The following is a 19258-nucleotide window of genomic DNA, read 5'->3' as shown; positions in this document are numbered from 1 at the left end:
TTTTGTTCTGCCTCGATTTGATCCAGACCGTCTATTCGATCGAACGGTAAATATCAATGCGGAGCTCACGGCGGGCTGCGGGGGCATAACGGGCCAAGTGTGCCATTGGGCTACAGCCCCAAGTTGTTTCAGCCAACAGGCAAACATTTTTTCTCTCTTTGATGATCTTCTCAGCTCGGCTAAACTTTTAACGGCAGTCGTTGGTATTATGGGCCAACATTGGTGTTATGTGCATTTTTTATTTTATTCAATGCATTTCTAAATTATGATTATCCTGGAATCATTTTTGCATTGTTGTTAACTGAAAATAGCCAGAAAATTTTGTTGTAACTCTTGCTTGAGTTTTCTGAGTGGAATGGAACCAACAAAAAAAAATTGCTTGGAAAATTCATGTGCCTGAAATCATGTAAAATAATGTTAATCATGATAAACTTTTCTTAAATAAAAGACATGGGTTATTATGGGCTAGATTATGTTATTTAGGCAATTCTCTATTTTTGGTGCATTTGATTTAATTGTGTGAAGATATGTTAAGATCATGTTTAAATTTTATGGTAGGCAATTTTGTTTAGGAATTTTTATGTGGTGGCCATGTTAATACCATTTTATGCTTTTTTTAATGATTGTCGTTTTAAGAATGGAATATTAATGTCATAAACTTGTGTTTATTGTGACGAGATTTCCTATGGTTCACTCTAAATTTTCTAGATGTTTTATTTGGAAATTTTATTTGAGTATGAAATTTATATTAATGATGTCCTTATGGAATTTCTTAATGATGTGATCGGTACTAATGGGATGAGGCACCTCATGAAAAATGTAACTGGTCGTGTGGTGTGGTTTATGGTGCCGCACTATGCATCTAATAATGTTGGGCTAGTGTGCTTGTTGAGAAATACTAAGGTTTTACATTGATACATTCTCGATTGTATAATTAAGATATGCACTACTGAGATATGCATAATGGCCCAAAATGGTGTTTATAAAATTGGGATTTCTATTTATGTGCCCCTCTTCGCTTAGTCCTCCTCAGTTTTGCCCACGCTCTAAGCCAGTCCTCATTTTCCCCCTCCACTGCGCGGCCCACCCTCGCAAGAGCCCAAACGGGGGTTTGTCATCGGGTCAAAGTCTTTGACTGTTACTGGGCGTGGTTTCTGGGACACCCCTGTCAGTGGCTGCCCGCTCGTAAATGGTGGGCGCATATACTGATTTGTAGGACACCTCTGTCAGCGGCTGCGCGCTCGTAGATGGTCGGCGCATATTCTGACTTGTGGGACACCTCTGTAAGCGGCTGCATGGTCGTAGATGGTGGGTGCATATTCTGACTTGTGGGACACCTCTATCAGCGGCTACGCGGTCATAGGTGGTGGTCGCGGTTACTGGCGCACGGGACACCTTTGTCAGTGACTTCACAGTCATAGGTGGTGGGCGCAGTTACTGGCGGGACACCTTTGTCAGCGGCGGCGCCAATCGAAAAAAAGAGGTGGCTTATTAAGCCAGGAAGAGTACTCGAACTAGAGACCACGCGCTCAAAGAGAGGCGCAAGAGCGAACTGGCCATGTGTACGTCACTTTTGAAACAGTCCTCACCATTTTATGCACTAAACAAAGTGAAGCATAAACCAATCATTACTCACTATATGTAATATACCTTCGGGATGTTAATATAGTTTTCTTCAAGCCATTTGGTGTGGCGGATGCACTTTAGTCAACCAAATTAGTTTAGTACAGAAATTTGATGAACTAAGACAAGCATTGAGACAATTTTACCTTAAGTCTGGGGGAGTAATTTCACTACCATTTGTAGATGAAAACCCATTGGCTAAACCAAGAATTTTCTGTCTTCCGATAATGACATAAATAATCTTGGTGTTGTCTCATGCATTAATCGTATTTAGATTCATCGAGAAGTGGGTCCAAAAAGAGTAAAAGTCCTATTATTATGACATACATGGAAAATTATGAAAGAAATACATTATGTGTCAGTACGCTTCCCCACCTACTCCTAAAATCAAGGGTCATAGAGTTTGACATTGCGCGTCCAAGAAAATATTTAAAACTAACCAAGTAATGTTGATTCCTTATGCTTTAGTTGTCATAAGAACCTTACATGTATTAAGTATGAATGCACCCTCTTATTTGTGCTTGGGATACTCCCTCCGGTCCTTTTTACTCTGCATATTAGGTTTGTCCGAAGTCAATCTCATCCAACTTTGACCAAGTTTATATAAAAAATTATAGACATTCACATAACAACACCAATATCATTAGATTCATCTTGGAATATATTTTTATATTATATTTATTAGATATTATAGATGTTAATAATTTCTAATATAAATTTGGTCAAACTTAGCAAAGTTTGACTTTCGGCAAATCCAATGTACAGAGTAAAAAGGACCGGAGAGAGTACTTGGCAAAAATGTGTCTATTCCCAAACTAGGCCACTGGAAAGCCGTTATCAAACTTTTTTTACCATGCAAGGCAATACAGATTACATGCTCCCTTATAATGAGTTTGATAACCTCAAAATTGTGTGTTAGTCTGACATCATTTTGACGAGGTGTGTGAATATTAGGAATTCCACATTATGTTACATCCGCATCCTCGCACGAGGAGCTTCATCGTGGAAAAGCTCCTAAAGGACAACCATGGCATCATCAACGATGCAAACTATTCTTAGCATGTTAAGAGGCTACTGAGCAGGTTGTATGTTGAAACAATCTTATTTCCAAAATAAAAATGGTAGACAACATATATAAACCACTTACTGCGATTATGAACAAGCAATCCTCTATGTGAGTAACAACGAGTCAATTGGTATTGCCAAAACCATTGGCACTATGTTTCATGTTGTGAAAGATAGAGTCCAGGATCAACACATTATATTCCTTTCTTGAAGATTTGCGGTTCTACTTACTAAAGATTAACCACCCATTTTAAGATTATGTCGCCGACATGGGTTCAAAAAGCTTTTTGATCCTGGAAATTAGGATCGTGAAATAAACCGACTCTCATAAAGTAAAATGATACCCATTTAGAGATAGAATGGTATACTATGAGTATCGAGGTTCAATGAAACTTCATTAACCATTGAATATTATTTCTGTTAAGAGTGGGACTATGAAGTTTGTTAACCTTACGATCAAGGGGAAGAATGTTGGTCTCTAGTCATAACAAACCGAAAGATAAAAGGGAATTAAACCTCCCACAACAAACCGAGAGATAAAAGGGAATTAAACCTCCCACATACGTGCACTGATCGGGGGCACCGAACCAACGACTTGGTCTCAATACCGCCTCCCTAGCACCTATTTTAAAAGGAAAAAGGACCCCTCCGGTTTGTAACTAACGATTTTACATGGTAGGCCACCTCCTCTCTCTAATAACCAATCCTAATGATGTGCTAAAGGAGACAAAGATCCACTATCACCGCCGGCCACCTCCAGGGCAGTGCTGACGGCATCTACTCCAACCAGCCGATGCATCTCCACCAATGGATGGCATGAGGGCCGTGCTAGTGGCGCTCTTGGACTACTACTACTATTGCTACTACTCTTCACCATGCCTGCATCTAGGAGGAGGGGGTGTGTCTTTGCCAACAATGGCCACGACCGATATCTCAGGTTCTTGATAACGGCTCCGCTCTTTATCTATGGTGTTCTAATCTTGAGATCAAGATTTTATTTATGTTAACCCTAAACTATTCTAACAGAAAAAGGCCCATGTGTGTATGGGTTGGCGAGGAGGACACCATGGAGCAACTAACGAAGGAGCGCTCCTTCGAGAGCCTCCTCAAGGGTCACTTGGGGTGGGCTGGGAGCGCGCCACTTGGCGCGCTCTCGGACGCTGCCGCGTGTCGCGCTCTAGGTGTTCCCTTTGAATTTTATTCTTTTTTATTTTTTTGCACGCGTTTCCGGCTTTTTAGATGCTTTTTTTTGTTTTTTCGGTTTTTCATCAGTCTTTCTTAGCTATAGGACAAAAAAATTATGCGAGAAAACGTTTTTGCGAAAACAGAAAAAACTCATTTATTTTTTTTTCTTTCCACGAGAGGCACGAGTTCGCTTCCGCGAGAGCCGTTGAAAGAACATGCGGTGCCCCCATGTTTAGTTTTGGTAATTGATGACAATCTCTATGGACTAATGGCTTCCTTGAGTTATATTTGAAGGTTTTGTCCATAGGCTTTTCTTGGAGTACATGTGTTGGTTTCAAGGAGAGTTTGTGTCGACCAATGTGCTATTCAAGGAATTATCCAAAGATTGGTCATTTGAGAGTTGAGCTTATTGCAAGCATGTCTTGAAGAAGAAGATTGTGTGATCATTCATGTTTACCTTCAAGACATCATCCAAACAAAGAGAGTTGGAAAGATTTAAGGTTGATCAAGACTAAGCCAAGAGTGAATCAAGTTGATCAACTCACAAAGAGTAGAAGATGTACCGAGAGGGATCAAGTGATCCCATGGTATGGTAAGCATTGTCCATTGCACTTTGTGTACTAACCCATGGTCTATGTGAGAGTCTATGTGGGGTTAGGTACGTATCCATGGGCTTGCGTCAAGAGGATGATATCATACAACCCATGGGAAGGATGACATCAAGTGGTGATCGTCATCAAGATTGTCGTCTGCAATTTCAAGTGGAGAATCACGAAGAGATCAAGTGCTTGAAGCTTGCCATCCATTGTGGTGTCAATGGACTTGTGAAGATGTGCCGAAGAGTGGCTCACCCATAGTGGAGTATGGGGAATCAATCATCTAGTCTTCATCGACCCAACGCAATCAAGAAAGGTGGTCCATCTCGAGGAGGACAAGATCGTCATCATCTAACTCAAGTGGATCATGTGCAAGGCAAAGGTTTTCCCTTGATAGGTTTTCTATTTTACCGGCTCATGGTGGTAGTTGGGAGACCGGGTTATAGGATCGATAGCCGTACTATCAAGGGGGGCTCTCAAGTGAGTAGCTTGATCGTATCATTCATCGAGAGCTCAAACCATTGCATCCTTGCATCATGTTTCTTGGTTCTTGTTTGGTTCTCTTTGTGAGTCTTAGAGCTTATGGCCATCTTGATGACAAGCTTGAGTTCATCGAAAACGGAGTTCGCATGGGTCTTCTATGATGTTTTCGGTGTTGTAGGTTTTACCGGTCTTATCCGAGGAAGGGTCCTCACCATTTTCTTATGGGCCTTTTCTAATTTGCTTCTTATTGATATTTTTTCAATATTGTGTTAGCCCTTGTCTCTAGCTTTCCAACAAACTCGGTTTCATCAAATTCGGAGTCCGTTTGCAAAAGTTGTGGCAGTTTTGGTGTTCTGAAAAGGCTGCAGCGGTACTACCGCGAATTGGAGTGGATGTAATTTTTTACTACCGCTCCAGAGCAGTACTACCGCGGCTCCTACAGCGGTAGTACCGCTCTGGACCAAAAACTCGTCCCAAGTCTTGCGGTGGTAGGCCCGGATGTATTTTTTTAGTACCGCTCGCAAGCAGTAGTGAAAGATCGTGGATGTCGCCTAGACGGGGGGGGTGAATAGGCGTTTTAAAATAATTACGGTTTAGGCTTGAACAAATGCGGAATAAACCTAGCGGTTAATTTGCCAAGCACAAAACCTAAAACAACTAGGCTCACCTATGTGCACCAACAACTTATGCTAAGAAAGATAAGCAACTATGTGATAGCAAGATATATGACAAGAAACAATAAGGCTATCACAAAGTAAAGTGCATAAGTAAAGGGCTCGGGTAAGAGATAACCGAGGCACGAGGAGACGATGATGTATCCCAAAGTTCACACCCTTGCAGATGCTAATCTCCGTTTAGAATGGTGTGGAGGCACAATGCTCCCCAAGAAGCCACTAGGGCCACCGTAATCTTCTCACGCTCTCGCACAATGCAAGATGCCGTGATTCCACTAAGGGACCCTTGAGGGCGGTCACCGAACCCGTACAAATGGCAACCCTTGGGGGCGGTCACCGAACCCGTACACTTTGGCAACCCTTGGGGGCGGTCAGCGGTACCCGTCAAATTGCTCGGGGCGATCTCCACAACCTAATTGGAGACCCCGACGCTTGCCCGGAGCTTTGCACCACAATGATTGAGCTCCGAACACCAACAACCGTCTAGGGCGCCCAAGCACCCAAGAGGAACAAGCTCAAGGGTACCAAGCACCCAAGAGTAATAAGCTTATCAACTTGTAACTTCCACGTATCACGTGGAGAACTCAAACCGATGCACCAAATGCAATGGCAAGGGCACACGGAGTGCCCAAGTCCTTCTCTCTCAAATCCCACTGAAGCAACTAATGCTATGGAGGAAAATGAGAGGAAGAACAAGAAAGAGAACACCAAGAACTCCAAGATCTAGATCCAAGGGGTTCCCCTCACATAGAGGAGAAAGTGATTGGTGGAAATGTGGATCTAGATCTCCTCTCTCTTCTCCCTCAAAAACTAGCAAGAATCCATGTAGGGATTGAGAGTTAGCAAGCTCGAAGAAGGTCAACAATGGGGGAAGAACACGAGCTCAAAGGATAAGGTTCATTAGGGAAGAAGACCCTCTTTTATAGGAGGGGGAAAATCCAACCGTTATGTGCTCAGCCCGCACATGAGCGGTACTACCGCTCCACGAGCGGTACTACCGCTCAGGCAAAGAAAACAGGGAAAAGGAGCAACAAAACATGAACCTTGGGGCGGTAGTACCGTAGGAGACAGCGGTACTACCGCTGGGTTAAGCGGTACTACCGCACCCTTCGGCGGTACTGCCGCGCAGAACGAAGGGTAAAGGGAAAGAGGGAATCGGGCGGTACTACCGCGGAGGAAGGGCGGTACTGCCGCTAAGGAGCGGTACTGCCGCACTACTGCCACAGCGAGGTACCGCACAATCCAACACAGAAAAAGACCCCTCGAATCGACGCGGTAGGGACCTGGTAAGCCAACGGTAGTACTGCTGCGGAGTCACCGCCGGTACTACCGCTACGGAGCGGTACTGTCGCTTGTGACTCCTCAGCGGTACTACCGCTGGGTACCACGGTACTACCGCTGGGTACCACGGTACTACCGCTGGGACCCTGACAAAAACCACACTCAAGAAAATCAGAACTGCCATAACTTCTGCATATGAGCTCCGAATTGAGAAAACTCAAGCTTGTTGGAAACAAGACGACGAGTAGCATCAAAACAGTGACTGGATATAGTAAGAAGAGGCAGGGGAGGTATGCCTAACAAAAAGAGGAGTGAAACCTCCAACCGAGAAGAACCGGCAAAACCTCCAACATCGAAAACATCATAGAAGATGCAAGCGAACTCCGTTTTCGATGAACTCAAGCTTGTCAACAAGATGACCGTAAGCTCTAAGACTCACAAAGAGAACCAAACAAGAACCAAAAAAGATGATGCAAGGATGCAATGGTTTGAGCTCTCAACGAACGATAAGATCAAGCTACTCATCGAGAGCCCCCCTTGATAGTACGGCAATCGATCCTATAACCCGGTCTCCCAACTACCATCATGAGACCGGAAAAATAGAAAACCTATCAAGAGCAAACCTTTGCCTTGCACATGGTCCACTTGAGCTAGATGATGATGATCTTGACTTCCTCAAGTTGGACCACCTTTCTTGATTGTGTTGACTCGATGAAGACTAGTTGATTGCTCCCCCATACTCCACTATGGGTGAGCCTTTCTTCCGCACATCTTCACAAGTCCATTGTCACCACAAAGGACGGCAAGCTTCAAGCATTTGATCTCTTCGTGATGCTCCACTTGAACTTGCACACCGCAACCTTTCTTGATTGTGTTGACTCGATGAAGACTAGTTGATTGCTTCCCCATACTCCACTATGGGTGAGCCTTTCTTCCGCACATCTTCACAAGTCCATTGTCACCACAAAGGACGGCAAGCTTCAAGCATTTGATCTCTTCATGATGCTCCACTTGAACTTGCACACCGCAACCTAACCCCACAAAGAACCCTCGCAAAGACCATGGGTTAGTACACAAAGCATAATTGACAATGCTTACCATACCATGGGATCACTTGATCCCTCTCGGTACATCTTCTATGCTTTGTGAGTTGATCAATTTGATTCACTCTTGACTTAGTCTTGATCAACCTTGAATCTTTTCAACTCTCTTCGTTTGGATGATGTCTTGAAGGTAAACATGAATGATCACACAATCTTTTTCTTCAAGACATGCTTGCAATAAGCTCAACTCTCAAATGACCAATCTTTGGATAATTCCTTGAATAGCACCTTGGTTGACACAAACTCTCCTTGAAACCAACACATGTACTCCAAGAAAAGCCTATGGACAAAACCTTCAAATATAACTCAAGGAAACCATTAGTCCATAGAGATTGTCATCAATTACCAAAACTAAACATGGGGGCACCGCATGTTCTTTCAACGGCTCTCGCGGAAGTGAACTCGTGCCTCTCGTGGAAAGAAAAAAATGAGTTTTTTTTCATTTTTGCAAAAACGTTTTCTCACAAAATGTTCCAGGTGGCATGTATTTGTGAAACTATTCCACATTGTTTTAATTGAAGACCAAACTCGTAACTCAAATATTCATCTTCTGCGATCATATCGTAGAAACTTTTATTTTTGTTACGATGATTCTCCACTTCACTCTGAAATTCTTTGAACTTTTCAAATGTTTCAGACTTGTGTTTCATCAAGTAGATATACTTATATCTGCTCAAATCATCTATGAAGATCAGAAAATAATGATACCTGCCATGAGCCTCAATATTCATCGGACCACATACATCAGTATGTATGATTTCCAACAAATCTGTTGCTCGCTCCATTGTTCCGGAGAACGGAGTCTTAGTCATCTTGCCTATGAGGCATGGTTCGCAAGCACCAACTGATTCATAATCAAGTGATTCCAAAAGCCCGTCAGCATGGATTTTCTTCATGCGCTTTACACCAATACGACCTAAACGGCAGTGCCACAAATAAGTTGCACTATCATTATTAACTTTGCATCTTTTGGTTTCAATATTATGAATATGTGTATTGCTACGATCAAGATCCAATGAACTATTTTCATTGGGTGTGTAACCATATAAGGTTTTATTCATGTAAACAGAACAACAATTTATTCTTTTACTTAAATGAATAACTGTATTACAATAAACATGATCAAATCATATTCATGCTCAACGCAAACACCAAATAACACTTATTTAGGTTCAACACTAATCCCGAAAGTATAGGGAGTGTGCGATGATGATCATATCAATCTTGGAACCACTTCCAACACACATCGTCACTTCACCCTTAACTAGTCTCTGTTCATTCTGCAACTCCCGTTTTGAGTTACTACTCTTAGCAACTGAACTAGCATCAAATACTGAGGGGTTGCTATAAACACTAGTAAAGTACACATCAATAACATGTATATCAAATATACTTATGTTCACTTTGCCATCCTTCTTATCCGCCAATCACTTGGGGTAGTTCCGCTTCCAGTGACCAATCCCTTTGCAGTAGAAGCACTTAGTCTCAGGCTTAGGACCAGACTTGGGCTTCTTCACATGAGCAGCAACTTGCTTGCTGTTTTTCTTGAAGTACCCTTTTTTCCCTTTGCCCTTTTCTTGAAACTAGTGATCTTGTCAACCATCAACACTTGATGCTCTTTCTTGATTTCTACCTTCATCGATTTCATCATCATGAAAAGCTCGGGATTCGTTTTCGTCATCCCTTGCATACTATAGTTCATCATGAAGTTCTACTAACTTGGTGATGGTGACTAGAGAATTCTGTCAATCACTATCTTATCTGGAAGATTAACTCCCACTTGATTCAAGCAATTGTAGTACCCAGACAATCTGAGCACATGCTCACTAGTTGAGCGATTCTCCTCCATCTTTTAGCTATAGAACTTGTTGGAGACTTCATATCTCTCAACTCGGGTATTTGCTTGAAATATTAACTTCAACTCCTGGAACATCTCATATGGTCCATGACGTTCAAAACGTCTTTGAAGTCCCGATTCTAAGCCGTTAAGCATGACGCACTAAACTATCAAGTAGTCATCATATTTAGCTAGCCAAACGTTCATAACGTCTACATCTGCTCCTGCAATAGGTCTGTCACCTAGCGGTGCATCAAGGACATAATTCCTCTGTGGAGCAATGAGGATAAACCTCAGATAACGGATCCAATCCGCATCATTGCTACTAACATCTTTCAACACAATTTTCTCTAGGAACATATCAAAATAAACACAGGGAAGCAACAACGTGAGCTATTGATCTACAACATGATTTGCAAAATACTACCAGGACTAAGTTCATGATAAATTTAAGTTCAATTAATCATATTACTTAAGAACTCCCACTTAGACAGATATCTCTCTAGTCATCTAAGTGATCACGTGATCCAAATCAACTAAACCATGTCCGATCATCACGTGAGATGGAGTAGTTTTCAATGGTGAACATCACTATGTTGATCATATCTACTATATGATTCACGTTCGACCTTTCGATCTCCGTGTTCCGAGGCCATATCTGTATATGCTAGGCTCGTCAAGTTTAACCTGAGTATTCCGCGTGTGCAACTGTTTTGCACCCGTTGTATTTGAACGTAGAGCCTATCACACCCGATCATCATGTGGTGTCTCAGCACGAAGAACTTTAGCAACGGTGCATACTCAGGGAGAACACTTCTTGATAATTAGTGAGAGATCATCTTAAAATGCTACCGTCAAACTAAGCAAAATAAGATGTATAAAAGATAAACATCATATGCAATCAAAATATGTGACATGATATGACCATCATCATCTTGCGCCTTTGATTTCCATCTCCAAAGTACTGTCATGATCTCTATCGTCACCGGCATGACACCATGATCTCCATCATCTTGATCTATATCAATGTGTCATCACGTGGTCGTCTCGCCAACAATTGCTCTTGCAACTATTGCTATCGCATAGCGATAAAGTAAAGCAATTATTGGGCGCTTGCATCTTATGCAATAGAGAGACAACCATAAGGATTTTGCCAGTTGCCGATAACTTTAACAAAACATGATCATCTCATACAACAACTTATATTTCATCACATCTTGACCATATCACATCACAACATGCCCTGCAAAAACAAGTTAGACATCCTCTACTTTGTTGTTGCAAGTTTTACATGGCTGCTACGGGCTTAGCAAGAACCGTTCTTACCTACGCATCAAAAACCACAACGATAGTTTGTCAAGTTGGTGCTGTTTTAACCTTCACAAGGACCGGGCGTAGCCACACTCGGTTCAACTAAAGTTGGAGGAACTGACACCCGTCAGCCACCTGTGTGCAAAGCACGGCGGTAGAACCAGTCTCACGTAAGCGTACGCGTAATGTCGGTCCGGGCCGCTTCATCCAACAATACCGCCGAACCAAAGTATGACATGCTGGTAAGCAGTATGACTTATATCGCCCACAACTCACTTGTGTTCTACTCGTGCATATAACATCAAACCATAAAAACCTAGGCTCGGATGCCACTGTTGGGGAACGTAGTAATTTCAAAAATATCCTACGCACACGCAAGATCATGGTGATGCATAGCAACGAGAGGGGAGAGTGTTGTCTACGTACCCTCGTAGACCGAAGCGGAAGCGTTGACGCAACGTAGAGGAAGTAGTCGTACGTCTTCCCGGTCCAACCGATCCAAGCACCGTTACTCCGGCACCTCCGAGTTCTTGACACACGTACAGCTCGATGATGCACCCCGGGCTCCGATCCAGCAAAGCTTCGGGGAGGAGTTTCGTCAGCACGACGGCATGGTGACTATCTTGATGTTCAACTGTCGCAGGGCTTCGCCTAAGCACCACTACAATATGATCGAGGTGTAATATCGTGGAGGGGGGCACCGCACACGGCTAAGGAACGATCACGAAGATCAACTTGTGTGTCTATGGGGTGCCCCCTGCCCCCGTATATAAAGGAGTGGAGGAGGGGAGGGCCGGCCCTCTCTATGGCGCGCCCTAGGGGAGTTCTACTCCCACCGGGAGTAGGATTCCCCCTTTTCTAGTCCAACTAGGAGTCCTTCCATGTAGTAGGAGTAGGAGACAAGGAAGGGGAAGGGAGAAGGGAAAGAAGGAGGGGGCGCGCCCCTCCCCCTAGTCCAATTCGGACTAGGCTTTGGGGGGGCGCGCGGCCTGCCCTAGGCAGCCCCTCTCTCTTTCCCGTATGGCCCAATAAGGCCCAATACTTCTCCCGGCGAATACCCGTAACTCTCTGGTACTCCGAAAAATACCCGAATCACTCGGAACCTTTCCGAAGTCCGAATATAGTCGTCCAATATATCGATCTTTATGTCTCGACCATTTCGAGACTCCTCGTCATGTCCCCGTTCCCATCCGGGACTCCGAACTCCTTCGGTACATCAAAACTCATAAACTCATAATATAACTGTCATCAAAACCTTAAGCGTGCGGACCCTACGGTTCGAGAACAATGTAGACATGACCGAGACACGTCTCCGGTCAATAACCAATAGCGGGACCTGGATGCCCATATTGGCTCCTACATATTCTACGAAGATCTTTATCGGTCAGACCGCATAACAACATACGTTGTTCCCTTTGTCATCGGTATGTTACTTGCCTGAGATTCGATCGTCGGTATCCAATACCTAGTTCAATCTCGTTACCGGCAAGTCTCTTTACTCGTTCCGTAATACATCATCCCGCAACTAACTCATTAGTTACAATGCTTGCAAGGCTTAAGTGATGTGCATTACCGAGAGGGCCCAGAGATACCTCTCCGACATTCGGAGTGACAAATCCTAATCTCGAAATACGCCAACCCAACATGTACCTTTGGAGACACCTGTAGAGCTCCTTTATAATCACCCAGTTATGTTGTGACGTTTGGTAGCACACAAAGTGTTCCTCCGGCAAACGGGAGTTGTATAATCTCATAGTCATAGGAACATGTATAAGTCATGAAGAAAGCAATAGCAACATACTAAACGATCGGGTGCTAAGCTAATGGAATGGGTCATGTCAATCAGATCATTCAACTAATGATGTGATCCCGTTAATCAAATAACAACTCTTTGTCCATGGTTAGGAAACATAACCATCTTTGATTAACGAGCTAGTCAAGTAGAGGCATACTAGTGACACTCTGTTTGTCTATGTATTCACACATGTATTATGTTTCCGGTCAATACAATTCTAGCATGAATAATAAACATTTATCATGATATAAGGAAATAAATAATAACTTTATTATTGCCTCTAGGGCATATTTCCTTCACATAGTTGTTTATCTTGCTTAGTATAAGTTGTTGGTGCACATAGGTGAGCCTAGTTGTTGTAGGTTTTGTGTTTGACAAATTAACCGCTAGGTTTATTCCGCATTTGTTCAAGCATAAACTGTAATTATTTTAAAGCGCCTATTCACCCCCTCTAGGCGACATCCACGATCTTTCAATTGGTATCAGAGCCTCGTCTCTCTTTGTTAGGCTTAACCGCCTAGAGAGTAAAGATGTCGACTAGGGGCTTAGGATTCTCTCACACTCTTAGTTTCGATGGCACAAATTTTGATGTTTAGGTAATTCGCATGCTTAATCTCTTTAGGGTCATGGACCCAAATTTAGAGCGAATTGTAGATGTGGGTTTTTCTCCTCCAAAGGATCCTCAAATATTATCTTTAGAGGATGAGAAAAACTCTTATCTCAATTCTCAAGCTTCTAATGTGCTTTTCGATGCTTTGAGCAATGTAGTTATATTTCAACTCATGCCGTTCCGGGATGCTCATGAGTTGTGGACAAAGCTTCAAGATAAATATGGCGTGTCCAAGTTTTGTGGGGATGATTGTTCTCCCTCCACATCCGGCCGTATAGTCTTCTCAACTTCTTCTACTTCACCTACATGTGGCTTGCCACAAGGTAATGATATGGTGAGTAGTGTTGGTCATTGCAATGATGATAGTATGTTTATTGTGGATGATCCTTCATCACTATCTTATTGCAATGCTCCTTCTTTGGGCTTTAACACTTCGAGCTCTCCAAATGTTTCACATGCTTGTGTTGATAGTCCTTGCATATCATGTAGAAATTGCTTGACTAAATCCCATGATGATATGTTTACTATGTCTTGTTGCCATGATAAAAATGCATATATGTCCTCGAATTGTTGTGCTAACAATGTAGAGGAAACCCAACACCCCATGGAACAAGATGTGGTCTTGAATGGTGCTTCAACGGATCCTTCATCATCATCTATTGCATTTTGCCTTATGGCCAAGGCTTCAAAGGTATCTCCCACTTTGAATCCCAATATATCTTGTGATGATGGCAAGAGTGATGATGATGTTGATTATGATGAAGAGAATGATAATGTTGCCTCCTTAAAAACTAAGGGGGAAATGATTTTTAAAGCTCTTCACAAAAATAAACTTGCTCGTTCCAACTTCATGGAAATCATGTCTCTTGCCATTGAAGGCAAGAAATACATTGAGGAGTTGGAATCTCATCTAGAGGAGCATGAGGTCACCATTGAGAAAATGGAAGCTCATGAGCATGATTACGCAAATGAGATTTTGGAGCTATCTCAAGCTCTTGAACATGAACAAACCACATCCGAATCTCTTGAGGAGACCTTTGCTCTAGAATTATCTAGAATAAAGGAATCTCATGATAGAGCACTCGAGGTGGCCAATGATTTCAAAACTAAAAATGCTAAGCTTGAAGTTGCTCATGCTAGACTCCTTGAGGATTTTGAGCACCTCGAAAATGGCTCAAGGGTCATCAAGGGTGAGCTCATCAAACTCACCGAGTCTCATGCTCAACTTAAAGCTTCATATTCAAAAGAGCTTGCCAAGTTGTCTTCTCCTCTTGTTGCTAATGATGATGCTTGTGCTACTAACTCTATCTCTTGTGAAGCATCCATATTAAAGGAGAATTTTGAGCTAAGGGCTCAACTTGAGTTGCTATCTAGCAATTATGGGATGTTGGAAGAAAATCATGTAAACCTCACAAGCTCTCATGATGATCTTCTAGTATCACATAATGTGCTAAAGATAGCTCACGAGGCCATGCTTGCTAAGGTAACATCTAGTGAGCCTCATGTGGATACTAGCACTATTTTTGGTCAAAATGCTATATTGCCTTGTGCTAGTCCTTGCGATTCATCCATGCATAATATTGGTACATCTTGTGATGAATTGCTTTCCTTGCCTTGTTGCTCTAACGATGAAGCTTATACTTCCTCTAGTACTTGTGTTGAGACTAACCATGCAGAGAAAATCAAAGAGCTCAAGGCCCAAGTCACTTCTTTGAAGAAAGACTTGGAAAAGAGTCATGAAGGAAAATTCACACTCAACAATATCTTGAGTGTGCAAAAATCCCCCAATGACAAAGGTGGACTTGGATTCAACTCCAACAAGAAGAAGAAGTCCAAAGTGAACAAAAGGAAGGGCCAAGAACAAGTAAAGAATTCGGCCAAGATTGTTTGCTTCAAGTGCAAAGTAGAAGGGCATCATGTTAGATCTTGCCCATTGAAGAAGAAGTCCATTAGTGACAAGCAACAAGGGAAGCGGACACAAGTTCGATCTCATGCTCAACCACAAGTTGAAGAAAGTCCTCTTCCCAAGAACCCTCAAGCTAATGCTTCTCAAGTTGAGAAATCAAGTGAGAAGAAAGTGAAGAGTAGACGTTGCTACTTATGTCGTGAGAAAGGTCACCTCGCCTCTTCATGCACTAGTGGTAACTTATCCAACCCAATTATTATTGATGATATCTATTCTCTTGGGAAGGATAAGGTTGGCAATGTGTTTGCCAAAGTTGTTGTTACTCAAAGTGGTGTCAAGAAGAGAACCATTTGGGTAGCCGAGCCTATTGTGACTAACCTCTTAGGACCCAACTTGGTTGGGGACCAACAAGCTCAAACTTGATCAATAGGTGTTGTTGGAGGGCACTGGAGACTTGGCTACTTTATGAAGAATTAAGGGGACTTCATCATTCTAATTGTCTCAAGCCAAGTTATTCGAATTATCAAGTTTCTATCTTATATCCAATGTTTCTCCATGCGGTAACTCGTGCTTAAAGTGTTTATATTGATAGTTACTTACCCCTTTGCATGTTTGGTTTTGTTCCTTGCATGTGTTTGTATATGTTGTGCTTCCAACTTGATTATCTTGTGCAATCAAGTATGTGTGTGTTGGTTTGCACATCATGTACGTGTGTGTCATGCATTGAGCCTCTTGCATCTTGTTCTTTTCTTAGTTGGCTCTTGTGAGAGATTAATGGAATATCCCATTATGGGGGAGTGATGTGCTTTGTGCACCTCACAATCCTATATATGTGTGTACATGAGTAATACCATCTAGTATTGATATTTCAAGATTATCTAGTCGCTATGTGGTATGTCTGTTGGAAATATGCCCTAGAGGCAATAATAAATAGATTATTATTATATTTCCTTGTTCATGATAATCATTTATTATCCATGCTAGAATTGTATTGATAGGAAACTCAGATACATGTGTGGATACATAGACAACACCATGTCCCTAGTAAGCCTCTAGTTGACTAGCTCGTTGATCAATAGATGGTTACGGTTTCCTGACCATGGACATTGGATGTCATTCATAACGGGATCACATCATTAGGAGAATGATGTGATGGACAAGACCCAATCCTAAGCGTAGCACTAGATCGTGTAGTTCGTATGCTAAAGCTTTTCTAATGTCAAGTATCATTTCCTTAGACCATGAGATTGTGCAACTCCCGGATACCGTAGGAGTGCTTTGGGTGTACCAAACGTCACAACGTAACTGGGTGACTATAAAGGTGCACTATGGGTATCTCCGAAAGTGTCTGTTGGGTTGGCACGAATCGAGACTGGGATTTGTCACTCCGTGTAAACGGAGAGGTATCTCTGGGCCCACTCGGTAGGACATCATCATAATGTGCACAATGTGATCAAGGAGTTGATCACGGGATGATGTGTTACGGAACGAGTAAAGAGACTTGCTGGTAACGAGATTGAACAAGGTATCGGGATACCGACGATCGAATCTCGGGCAAGTATCGTACCGCTAGACAAAGGGAATTGTATATGGGATTGATTAAGTCCTTGACATCGTGGTTCATCCGATGAGATCATCATGGAACATGTGGGAGCCAACATGGGTATCCAGATCCCGCTGTTGGTTATTGACCGGAGAACGTCTCGGTCATGTCTGCATGGTTCCCGAACCCGTAGGGTCTACACACTTAAGGTTCGGTGACGCTAGGGTTATAGAGATATTAGTATGCGGTAACCCGAAAGTTGTTCGGAGTCCCGGATGAGATCCCGGACGTCACGAGGAGTTCCGTAATGGTCCGGAGGTAAAGAATTATATATAGGAAGTGCTATTTCGGCTATCGGGACAAGTTTCGGTGTCACCAGTATTGTACCGGGACCACCGGAAGGGTCCCGGGGGTCCATCGGGTGGGGCCACCTGCCCCGGGGGGCCACATGGGCTGTAGGGGGTGCGCCTTGGACTGTATGGGCCAAGGGCACCAGCCCCAAGAGGCCCATGCGCCAAGAGTAGAGGAAAAGGGAGAGTCCTAAAGGGGGAAGGCACCTCCGAGGTGCCTTGGGGAGGATGGACTCCTCCCCCCCTTGGTCGCACCCTTCCTTGGAGGAAGGGGCAAGGCTGCGCCCTCCCCCTCTCCCTTGGCCCTATATATAGTGGGGGGAAGGGAGGGCAACCATACCTAAGCCCTGGCGCCTCCCTCTCCCTCCCATGACACATCTCTCTCCTCCCGCAGCGCTTGGCGAAGCCCTGTTGGAATCTCGCTACTTCCACCACCACGCCGTCATGCTGCTGTATCTCCATCAACCTCTCCTCCCCCCTTGCTGGATCAAGAAGGAGGAGACGTCGCTGCTCCGTATGTGTGTTGAACGCGGAGGTGCCATCCGTTCGGCGCTAGGATCATCGGTGATTTGGATCACGACGAGTACGACTCCATCAACCCCGTTCTCTTGAACGCTTCCGCGCGCGATCTACAAGGGTATGTAGATCCACTCCTCCCTCGTTGCTAGATGACTCCATAGATAGATCTTGGTGACACGTAGGAAAATTTTGAATTTATGGTACGTTCCCCAACAATGGCATCATGAGCTAGGTCTATGCGTAGTTTCTATGCACGAGTAGAACACAAAGTAGTTGTGGGCGTTGATTTTGTTCAATATGCTTACTGTTACTAGTCCAATCTTGATTCGGCGGCATCATGGGATGAAGCGGCCCGGACCGACCTTACACGTACTCTTACGTGAGACTGGTTCCACCGACTGACATGCACTAGTTGCATAAGGTGGCTAGCGGATGTCTGTCTCTCCCACTTTAGTCGGATCGGATTCGATGAAAAGGGTCCTTATGAATGGTAAATAGCAATTGGCATATCACGTTGTGGTTTTTGCGTAGGTAAGAAACGTTCTTGCTAGAAACCCATAGCAGCCACGTAAAACATGCAAACAACAATTAGAGGACGTCTAACTTGTTTTTGCAGGGTATGCTATGTGATGTGATATGGCCAAAAGGATGTGATGAATGATATATGTGATGTATGAGATTGATCATGTTCTTGTAATAGGAATCACGACTTGCATGTCGATGAGTATGACAACCGGCAGGAGCCATAGGAGTTGTCTTAATTTATTTATGACCTGCGTGTCAACATAAATGTCATGTAATTACTTTACTTTATTGCTAACCGTTAGTTGTAGTAGTAGAAGTAATAGTTGACGAGACAACTTCATGAAGACACGATGATAGAGATCATGATGATGGAGATCATGGTGTCATGCCGGTGACGATGATGATCATGGAGCCCTGAAGATGGAGATCAAGAGGAGCAAAGTGATGATGGCCATATCATGTCACTATTTGATTGCATGTGATGTTTATCATGTTTATGCATCTTGTTTGCTTAGAACGACGGTAGTAAATAAGATGATCCCTCACTAAAATTTCAAGAAGGTGTTCCCCTTAACTGTGCACCGTTGCGAAAGTTCGTCGTTTCGAAGCACCACGTGATGATCGGGTGTGATAGATTCTTACGTTCACATACAACGGGTGTAAGCCAGATTTACACACGCGAAACACTTAGGTTGACTTGACGAGCCTAGCATGTACAGACATGGCCTCGGAACACAAGAGACCGAAAGGTCGAGCATGAGTCGTATAGAAGATACGATCAACATGAAGATGTTCACCGATGTTGACTAGTCCGTCTCACGTGATGATCGGACACGGCCTAGTTGACTCGGA

This window comes from Triticum aestivum, chromosome 6A, assembly GCF_018294505.1.
Source record: "Triticum aestivum cultivar Chinese Spring chromosome 6A, IWGSC CS RefSeq v2.1, whole genome shotgun sequence".
Lineage (NCBI taxonomy): Eukaryota > Viridiplantae > Streptophyta > Magnoliopsida > Poales > Poaceae > Triticum > Triticum aestivum.
The sequence above is the reverse complement of the archived record's forward strand: the minus strand, read 5'-3'. Positions refer to the sequence as shown.